Consider the following 11492-nt stretch of genomic DNA (forward strand, 5'->3'; position numbering starts at 1 on the left):
CTCCCCATTTACAAACATTTTATTTCCATTTTTTCATTTTCTCATATTTTTTCTTTTCCCTTATTACCTTTCCCCTACCATTCCCACTTTCCCTACGCCTTTAGCCCTTTTCTTCCTATTTCATATTGTCAACTATCTCATTAGAAGCTTATGTAATATTATAGTGTTTCACAACAGAGAAATGCCTTTAGCCCTTTTCTTCCAATTTCATATTGTCAACTATCTCATTAGAATCTTATGTAGTATTATAGCTTTTCACAACAGAGAAACTATTCGTCATTTACACGTGTAACTTATTTATTTCACTTAGGGGAGTATATCCTCAATATGTATCCATTTTCCTATGAATGAATCTATTTTCTCATTCTTTATGGCTGAGCAGTATTCCATTTTATAGAAAAACCACATCTTCTTTATCCAGACTCCAACTGATGGGCAAATGGTCTGTTTTCAAGTTTTATCACAAATTGTGCCACTGTAAACATTGGTGTGCATATATCATTGTGGTATGGTTCTTTTAATTCTTTTGGAAAGATACCCAGCAGGGGGATGGCTGGTTCAAATGGATCCTGTAGTCCCAGCTCTTGAGGTATCTCCATATTGATTTCCATAGTGGTTGCACCAGTCTGCACTCCCACCAATAATAGAGAAGGGTTCCTTTCTCCCCACAACCCTGCCAACATTTGTTATTGCTTGATTTCTTGATAGCAGCCATTCTTTGTGGGGTAAGAGGAATTTCAGTGTTTTTTTCATCTGCATCTCTTGAATGACCAGTGATTCCACTGATTATTAATTACCCACTCCTTTGAAGAATTTACCAAAGAGAACTAAGCCAAAACTTCTGAAGCATGTGAGATCTCCCCCCAACACACACACATATAGTCACACATTAGTGAACTAACCTGCCAAAATTCTGTTTGTGACTAAAGGGAAAAGGCTTAACATAACTTTAGAGGTTGCAATCCACGTTCATTTGGCCCTCTTGCTTTGGGGCCTGTGGCTTATGGTCGGACACACATGATGGAGCAAAGATTCTCCATTCATGGTGCCAAGAAGTAAAAAAAAAATAAAGAGAAAGAATAGGTAAGATCCTTCTGTTCCCTTCAAGAACATGTCTCCAATTACCTAAAATCTCTTCTTTAGTTTCTACTACCTACCACTATTGCTAAGCTTTAATACATAGGCCTTTGGAGGACATCCCAGGTCCAAACTGTAGTATTCTGTCCCATCCTCTGAAGGTTCACATCCATCTCCCAATACAAAAATGCATCCAGTCCATCTCCAAAAGTCTTGAAAGACTTAACTATTCCAGGATTGCTAAAAAGTCCAAGTCCAAAGTGTCCTCTGAAACTCAGCTGTAAACCCCTGTCAGCAACATAAAACAAAAACAAAAACAAACTACTTCCAATATACAATGTTATGTTGTAAACATTCCCTTACCCAAAGGGAAGAATAGAGACATAGAAGGATTGGGCCAAAACAAAACTGAAGGCAGGGCAAATAATAAATACTATAGCTTCCTGTCCAAAATCTGAAGCATAGTTTTGAAGACTTTGGGCTCCCAGGGGCTTAGATAGCCCTAACAATTTTACTTTGGATTGCAGCCTATAGGACCAGATTCTTTAGCTGGGTTTGCAAACTGCTTGTATCTTTTTCCTCAGTAGGTGATCCATATTCTTGGAACCTTTGTTTTGCTTGAGTCTCCATTTCCACTTTGGTTTTACTTTCAGAGCCATGTGTACTAGATGTGTGTATCATTTTTGCTTTGATTCTAAACCTGCCAAATACTACCTGGCCTCCTAAGGTTTCTTCTAACATCTTGGTGGAAGTATCCAGGATTCCCTAAATCTTACATCCTACATGGCTGAAAAACCAGCATTATGTTGATATGTCAAAGTCTAATACTAACTGACTGTATCTGTGTTCACGTAAACCATGCCTGCAGTAGTTTCTGGGTGCCTTACCAACTATGGTTGCTAAGTGGTCCTGGATGAGCAGGGTCCCCTTGTTCTCTGTTCTTAAAAGACTTCTGGAAAATCTGGAACAAATTTTCACAACTTTGAGCTTGTACTCAGGGTGGTTTTTAGATAATTCTTAAAATGCCCTCAAGTTGTCTTTTTATTCTTGTGCAGAGAGTACTTGGGGTTTTTTTTATAGCACTAATTTCTTTAGCAATTATACTGCCCCCCATCCCCCTTTCACCTTTAAATGATCCTTTTTGGCCAAACTGTAAATTCTCTAAATCTGTTTATTCTGTTCCTTCTTGCTCCCAATTCTCACTATAATTTGTTTTAAAGCAGCTAATGCTTCTGTCTGTGTTGCTGCCTTGAAATTTTTCCCTGACAGATAAATTCATCACCTGTATGTTTACTTTTCCTGCAAGTCTTAGAACATAGATACAATGCATCCAAATTCTTTATCACAGTGTCAACTTCAATCCAATTCTCAATAGAGTGCTCATGTACATCTGAAACATCATCAGTGTCACCTTAACTGTCCATATTTTTGTCACCTTTATATATTTCTGATTTTTCATCAGAATTACCCATTAAGCTCTACCTACAGTATTCTGGTATTTTTCTAGCCTGTTCCTTCAAACATTTCCAAATCCTTTCCACCAATAATTCCAAAGGCTTCTTTCACATTAATTCAAATGAATAGAAGAGTGTTGACCCACTTGTCTACCAATTTCAATTTTACCAGTTTTCCATTACTGTGATTAAATATCTAAGATAATAAACTTTAAAATAGGGAAGGTTTATTTTAGTCATAGTGTTAGAGATTTCAGTCCATGACTGATTGGCCCTATTGCTTGGGGCATGTGGTGGCATCATAGGAATGTGATGGAGAAAAGCTGTTCACTTTGTGACTAGAAATGAAAGATAAAGGGAGTAAGGTCTCACTCTTCCCTTCCAGGGCATCCCCAAAGCAGAAGACATCCTACTATACCTTATCTTTTGAAGGTTTTACCACCTCCCAATAGCACCAAGCTAGAAACTATACCACACAGCTAGACCATGTACCACATAGGCCTTCCGGAGACTTTCCAGATGCAAACTATAGCAAAATGTAATCACACTTTGATTTCAGAGCATATTTCTCACACACTAAAAGGACCTCATTTTATTCTCAGCCACCTCACTAGTGAATACTAATCAATTTTTTTATTTCTACAGATTAGCCTTGACTACACATGTCACATACACGAAATCAGAAAAGATGTGATTTTTTAAAATCTGGATTCTTCCACTTAGCTCAGTGCTCTTGAGATTCATTAGTATCAGTCCTTCATTTATATTTCTCAATGGTTTTCTATTTTAAAGATATCGTATCTTGATTTTTCATTCAAAAGTTTATGGATATTTGTATTTTTTCCAATTTTGGAGTATTATGAATCTTGCTACAAACAGGTTTTTGTATACAAAGATGTATGTTTTCTCTGTATTTTTTTTTCTCCTTACCAGGGATTGAGTTTAGGACCTTGCTCTTACAAGGCAGATACTGTCAAAGATGTATATTTTAATTTCTCTTGGGGAGACTGTTAGTAGTGAAACTGATCTACAGTTTTCTCATGTTAGCTTTGTGATAGCCAGGCAATATGGACTTCATAAAATACATAAGGCACAGTCATGTGACATTATATTAGGATTGCCACTAGGATTGAACATCAGTCAAATCAGGATGAAATGAGTTAAAACTTTGAAAAGCTACTACACACTTGCATATTAAACTTTATTAAGAAAATAAGTAGCTCAATTTAGATTACAGCTATATTTAATAGATATGAGAGAAACAAACATTAAAATATTTTTAAAAAATTAAGATGTATGACAAATGTTTAATATTGTTTGGTCACCATTTAAAAAGGTAAACCTTTAAGTGAAATACGGCAGATGTAGAAAGTTAAACATTGCATATTTTTTCTCATATGAGAAATTGAAGGTATAAGATAAAGGAGACATGACAAGAAACTAGAAGATATATTTTTAGAGATGGGGAAGGGACCCAGAGGAAGAGTACAAAACGAGGAGATAATGGATTTAAAAATAAAATTTCATATGCATGTAGCAATGCACCAAAAAGAAGCTCATAATTCTGTTACTAATATACAGTATATAAATGTATAAACAAACAATAGCTTAGTTTTCATTCAGGCTTGAGAGAAATGCTAAGCTTAGCACAAAACTAAAGACCTGTTTCTCAATCTGAATTAGCTCTTTTTGTCTTACAGCACACTGAGAAGGGTTTTGAAATAACCAGATATGTCCAAAATTGAGAATTTATGAATCATCTACTTAAGAAATAAAGACTTGTCATTTTACTCATGTATCTTTTGTCTTGGTATCTAAACTTATTGATAAACTGATTCAATTTGATATGAAGCCATGTCCTTGAATTTAAAGATCTAAAAATTCTAATTTAAGCTAATGCATCAAAACCTAATGATTAGTACAATTATGAGAATTAATCTGTTTTATTCAAATATATGATTTATTTAAACACTTCATTTTCTATATTTCTGCATTTTAATGATTTTAAAATAATATTCATGTATTTGCCAAAAATAACAATAAATGAAATTTAGAAAATTAAGTTTAATTAGGCTGTTTATGAAAACATAAATCTACCATTTAATATGACTTAAAACAGTATTGCCCAATAGAATTTTCTTCACTCACAGAAATGTTTTGCTGGGGCTGGTGGAGCAGGCAAGCTGGCTGTTGGGTGGGTGACCACAATGGCCTGTGAGCAGTAGAGGGAGTTCCGGGGCTGTCTGAGTTGACGCCAGCTGAGGTGATGGACCGTGAGGGGGGGCGGGGGTAGAGGCACACCTGCTGGGGGTAATGGGTGCGCCTCCCAGGGGGATGGGAGGGAAGAGGTGGGCAGGCACTTGACCGCTGGACATTTTAAATTTTTTTCGCTGCTGCAGCAGTGCTCCCACAACAGCACAAATGTTCCTGATCTCAGAGCAAGGACGGTCACTTCCTAACCTGAAAAAAGGAATGCCAGCTCCTGAGCAAGCCTCAGTGGTGAGGAGGGGCAGCCACAGACCCGTTAGGAAGGTGTCTCCACTGGCCCAGGCATGGAACCTGAGACCACAGCCACCACTATTCAAGCTTCTGTGAAGGATCAGGTGTTTACATCCCTGAGTACATTGGGATGACTGGCATGCAGTGCTGCTCCAGGTGCCAGTCAGATTCAGAATATGCAGGGTACTTGTGGGTCTGCAAGAGCTTCAGTTTCAAGGACTCACTGGAGAACTGCAAGTGGAAAGATTGTTGCCAGTCAACTAGAAAGCAACTAGAGAGAGTCACCAAACATCCCCAGCACCAGCTGAAGTGAGAAGTCATTTCCTTGGAGATCAACAGATGTACCAAATCCTGGCATCAGCAAATCTAGAGTTTCTGACACTGTCCATCCCAACAACTATCTCATCAGGACAGAGCCAAAACAAGGGATCCTCTATGCAGCGGAACAGACATCTCTCCATGAAAGTGAGGAGATCATTAGATAACTCAAGAAGTTCAATGCAAATGAATTCTTATTCCAACAGTGGATATCAGGAAGCAAGAAGTTTCCGCAACAGCCAGAACTCGAGCAAGACAAACAGTAGACAGCAGCATTTTTTCATAGGTTTAGCCACTCACCATTTGGTAAGGCGTTCCAGAGATGAAACTGGAACAATAGTTCAGCCATTAGTGGCCAATCAGGTGATGAGAAGTATTAGTTCAGTTTCATCTACAGCACAGTCTCCTTATGTTATCAGCACAAGCATGCCTCCTTCAAGGGGGTCTCTGAGAACTTCTCTGGGTAGTGGATTTGGCTCTATGTCAGTGACCAACTCCTGACCTCTAAACCCCAGTGCATATTCCTCCACTTCTCTGTACTCAGAGAGACCCGCCTCCCTGTTAACTGTGGTGGGGGGATAGGGCCAGTCATCTCTTAAAAGACCTCTAATCCCAGTGGACCAACCATTTTGTACCAAACCACCACCAGAGTGGGGTCACCACTGACCCTGACAAATGCACAGACTCAAGTAGCTTCTCTATCCCAAGGCCAGGTGGGTTGTCATCTCCTAAATGCTCAGGGAAGACTGCCATATACAGCATTTGGGACCTTCCCTGCAAAGGACTATTCATGACATGGAGCAATTTGGACAGCAGCAGTATGACATTTACAAAAGTATAGTTTCACCTGGGCCAGACAGCCTAATGGGAATATGGAGTTCTTATGCTAGTTGGCACAGTCAGCTTGGGCAAGACCTTTGTTCATCTGTGTCTCCCAACTTGCACATCACTCCTATTTATGGAGGGAAGACTTTTAATAGCCCAACATACCACAGTCCAATCCATGGAACTGTGGAGCTCCAAGGTTCACAGACAGCATTGTATCAGCGCAATAGAAATCTACAAAGTATATCCAGTCAAGGAGGTACCCTTACATACTAAAGAAATAATTATGTTCTGAACTCAACAGATACATACACAGACCCTTAAAGGCCAATACAGTACCAAATACAAGAATGCTATTATAACAGGCTTCAGCAGGCACCAGAGGCTGATGATGGTTCCACTAGGTCTCCATCAGTAGACAGCATTCACAAAGACCCCAAGGAATCTGGCATGATCGGTCCCAAGTTGCCTGAAGTCATTCAACTCCTGCAGCACCATTTCCCCTCTGTCCAGGCAAATGCAGTAGCCTCCCTGCAGCACTTGTGCTTTGGCAACAACAAAGTGAAGATGGAGTGTATAGGCTAGGGGGCATCAAGCACCTGGTTTATCTTTTGGACCACAGAGTTTTGGAAGTTCAAAAGAATGTGGTGCCCTGCGAAACCTTGTTTTTGGCAAGTCTACAGATGAAAATAAAGTTGCAATGAAGAATGCTGGTGGGATACCTGCTTTGTTGAGAATGTTGAGAGAATCTTTTGATGCAGAAGTAAGGGAGTTGTTACAGGAGTTCTTTGGAATTTAACCTCATGTGATGCCATAAAGGTGACAATCATTCGAGATGCTCTCCCAACTTTAATAAACACTGATTGTCCCACATTCTTGGTGGAATAACTCTTCTTTTGATGCTCATCATAAAACTAAATTTCAAACTTCACTAGTTCTGCCTAACATGATAGGCTGCTTGAGGAATCTCAGTTCTGCAGGGGAAGCCCAAAAGCAAATGTGATCCTGTGAGGGGCTGGTAGACTTTCTGCTGTATGTGATGCATATGTATATGAATACATCTGTTTATGACAGCAAGATGGTAGAGAACTGTGTGTGCACCCTGAGGAACCTGTCCTGGCTGGAACTGGAGGTGTCACACACCTGCATGCTTAGACTAAATGAATTGGGTAATTTACTAGGAAAAGAATCTCCCAGCAAAGAGTCTGAGCCAAGCTGCTTGGGGAAAAAGAAAGAAAATAAAAAAGAACTCCATAAGAGGATCAGTTTGAAGGAATCCTATCCCAGTTCTGTCAAAGTCCCCCAAAGGGGTTGAGATGATGTGGCATCCATTGGTAAAACCATATCTGACTCTTCTACCAGAAAGCTCTAACCCAGCCACCTTGGAAGGCTCCACCAGATCTCTCCAGAACCTTTCTGCCAGCAACTGGAAATTTGCAATGTACAACTGGGCAGCTGTCCAAAAAGAAAAAGGGCTCCCCATCCTTGTTGAACTTCTGAGGATGGATAATGATAGAGTTGTCTATTCTGTGGCAACTTGAGGAATATGGCTGTAGATGTATGTAGCAGGGAATTCATAGTTAAATGCACCACATGAGACCTGGTTAACTAGCTTCTTAGTGGCAGCAACCCCAGCATACTGTCTGACAAGACAGTGGTGACCATCTGTTGTGTCTGCACAAGGTTACAAGAAAAAACATGGAGAACACCAAAGCCCTGACTGACTCAGGATGCATAGAGAAGCTGTTGAACATAGCCCTCTGAGAGTGGTGAAGGCAGCAGCCCAGGTCTTAAATATATTATGGCAACATCAGGACCCCTGGAGCATTGATAAAAAGGGTGGGTGGAATCAGAACCATTTTATTATACCTGTATCAACATTAGAGCGAGACCAATTCAAATCACATCCTTCCTTGTCCACTTCCAATCAATAGATGTCATCCATCATTTGGTCAGAATCAGCAGCTACATTATAGTCAAGATGACTCCAGTGGAAAACACGTTCACATAGATTATATTTGCAGTCTCCTCATAGCTATGAAGATCCTTATTTTGATGACTGAGTTCACTTTCCAGCTTCTACTGATTACTCAACACAATATGGACTAAAATGAACCATTAATTACATAGACTTTTATTCCACTAAAGGATCTTCCTAAAAAGCAGAACAGAACCCAGAGTCCCTGGACTCGTGGGTGTGGCATCACGATGTTTGCTGGACAGAGGAACTCTTTCTTTCTAACCTTGTTTGAATTGAGAGGAAAAGTCCATCTTGCTGATCTGCTGGTGAAACAAGAAAGTAAAATGAAAGAAATGAGTGAAGAGCATAATTTTTTTTCACTTTGAGGAATTTTCAGGGAAGTAAGGAAACTTTTGGGAGAGGACTTTCCAAGCTCTGTTTAGGTGTCAAATGTGAAGATGTGGGTGATGTGAGGAGAAGTTTGAAAAATGGGTGAAATGAGATGGATGTGTAGGTTGTATCAAATTAAACATGATTTTTTGTTTGTTTTGTTTGCTTTTGGTACCACGAATCAAACTCAGGTCCATACTTGCTAGACAGGTGGTGGAACCACTGAGCTAAATCCCTGGTCCAATGATATTTTAAAAATGTGAATAAAGTATGTTTATACAGGGAAAATGACATGGATACCCCTTCATGTTTTATTGCTATTATTAAATGTTAAGATTATATGCTATTGGGGCCAGGGATTTAGCTCAGTGGTTCAGTGGCCTGCTGTACAAGTGCAAAGACTCAAATTCAATCCCCAGTACCCCCCCCAAAAAGGATTATATGCTATTATGTCTTGTAAATTTACTTTGTGTAAATATGGAAATACCACATTGGTTAAATGCCATCATTTGTAATGCAGTGCATAATTTGAAAAGAGATTTGAAGAAATGGACTGCTTAAAATGGGAAACCCATTTTTAAATTGTTAACAAAAACAAACTATGGCATCTTTTGTTTTGCAGTGTTTCACAGTACTTTGGAAGCACAAAGTCCATCTGGTATAGAGGCAACATGCCCATTCCCTGCCTCTTTCATATGACACTTCACTGCCATTTTCTATGCACATGAAAGAAAAATAAATGTGGAAATTTCATCCTTGGAAAAAAAGAAATGTTTTGCTTATTGTGGTAATATGGTACCACTAGCCACAACGAGTATCTGAAATGAAGCTAGAATGACTAACAGGGGCAATAGCACATACCTGTATTTTGAAGTCAGCCTAACAACATAGTTACCATCTTTAAAAGTAAAGGAGACCAAGGAACTAAAATGTCAGTTCTTTTTCATTGTATTTAGGTTAAATTTAAAATAACATATATAGAATTAACATTATTTTTACATTTTGGAAAAATTAGGAAGGCAACAGAAAGTAATCTTTAATCTAAAATTATATAATGAAGCTTAATGTTTCAAAGCATACTGGAATATTGTAGGACTTTTTCTATGTAAGAATATGCTACTTGTAAGCATTTTAAATTCTTTAAAAGCACATTTTTACTTCTTTTATCTTGAAACTCATTTAAACTTAGTTTTCTATTTTGTTATGGTTTTTGAAGAAAAATGAATTTTTGAAAGTAGCACTGTGCTTAAAATAAATAATACAAATATATTTTTGAAATATGTGCTACTCTTTGACTTTGTATAAGTCCTTATAAACATAGTTTATAAATGAAGATTATAAAAACCTTAAAACTGAAATTTCTTTTGATCCTGGTATACCTCTCCCAGATATCTTTTCCAAAGAATTAAAAATATCACACTATAGTGATACATGTGTATGCATGTTTATAGTGGCACAATTCAGATGACCTAAACTATGAAAATAGCCTAGATGTTCATCAGGAGGCAAAATTATAAAGGAAATATGACGTGTGTGTGTGGTATATGTGTGTGTTACATTTACATAAAGAAGGATAAATGTGAGTCATTTGGCTGCATCTTGAGACCATAGTGCTAAGTGAATTAAATCAGACACAGTAAGTTAAATATCTCTTAGTTTTGCTTATGTGAGAAACCTACAGTATAAACAAATTAAATGGTAAAATAAATGAGATATGGCAGGAAATAGGGAGGAAGACAGTTGAGAGTGGAGAAAGGAGAACAAAGAAAGGAGGAAGGCAAAGAATGAAAGTAAAAAGGATCAGAAATGATCTATCTATATATTCCCAAAAATATTTGTAATTATTTCATATTTCAAATATACATCAGCAAAATTAATTTAAAAAATAAATGCCAAGTTAAAAAATCATCATAGGAATTTTAGGGATCTAATCTAGATTCTCAGTTTAAGTAAAATATTAATATTTATTTATATATTGAAGATACTTCATATTTTTAACAGAAAACATCAGCTCTCGTACAAGATGAAAAGTCTAGGGTAAAAGAGCTAATTTAGTTAAGATTTCAAGGTTGATGTTGAACTTCTCAAAAAACAAAGAAGGGATTAATAAAAATAACAAATTCTTTTTTGTAATAACTATTGATGATATCTTCTTGTAGGTTGGTATTTTTCTTTTGAATTTTTCTTACCAAAAATGTGTAGAAAAAAAATCTCACTTTTTTCTCAATGAAATTATCTATCAGACAGAATAACCAAAAGTATCCAATATCTAAAACTCTTCTCTACTTTTCATTCTCAGTCCCTTTCTCTTCCAAATACTTTTTAGAAACAAAAACCTGTAACTCAGTTTTCCAGCATTCTTACTGTAGAGATCATCCTTTCCCCATTTTGTATTCTTGGTGCTCTTGCCAAAACATGAGTTGACTATATATGCATGGGTTTATTTCTGTGCTCTCAATTCTGTTTCATGAGTCTGTGTATTTATTTTATGGCAGTACCATACTTTTAATAACTATAGCTTTGTATTATAGTTTGAAATCAGGACATGATGCCTGCAGCTTTGCCTTTCTTTAACAAGCTTACCTTATTTGGAATCTTTTATCTCCTCATATAAATTTTAAGGATTTTTTTAAAAGTTTCTATGAAAAAGTACCATTCTAACTCTGAAAGAATTTGTATTAGATCTGTTGATTACTTTTGATAATATCAGTATTTTAACATTCTTGTAACCCATGATTATGGAGTATTTTTTAAAATAATTTTAAATAATTTTTAAAAAATTTATTTGTGTCTGCCTTAATTTTCTCAGTAGTCATGTAGTTTTCAGGGAATGGATATTTCACTTCTTTGGTTATAGTTTTTCTTAAGTATTCTTTTTTTTATTTATTTTTTATTTTTTTTATTGAGTTTATTGGTACATTTAGGGATACAGTACAGTTGCATTCATTGTTGGGATCATGTACCTTTAC

The 11492-nt window shown here is 37.2% G+C and overlaps 1 protein-coding gene and 1 pseudogene across 7 annotated transcripts in view; both read left to right on the top strand.

The window, feature by feature from the left end:
• Stxbp5l (syntaxin binding protein 5 like) overlaps positions 1–11492 on the top strand; it is a 391696-nt gene that overhangs the window by 261666 nt on the left and 118538 nt on the right. The window lies entirely within an intron of this gene.
• On the top strand, positions 5004–8149 carry LOC109118238 (annotated as a pseudogene).

Source organism: Fukomys damarensis, unplaced genomic scaffold (genome assembly GCF_012274545.1).
Source record: "Fukomys damarensis isolate Sample0158 unplaced genomic scaffold, DMR_v1.0_HiC HiC_scaffold_24, whole genome shotgun sequence".
Lineage (NCBI taxonomy): Eukaryota > Metazoa > Chordata > Mammalia > Rodentia > Bathyergidae > Fukomys > Fukomys damarensis.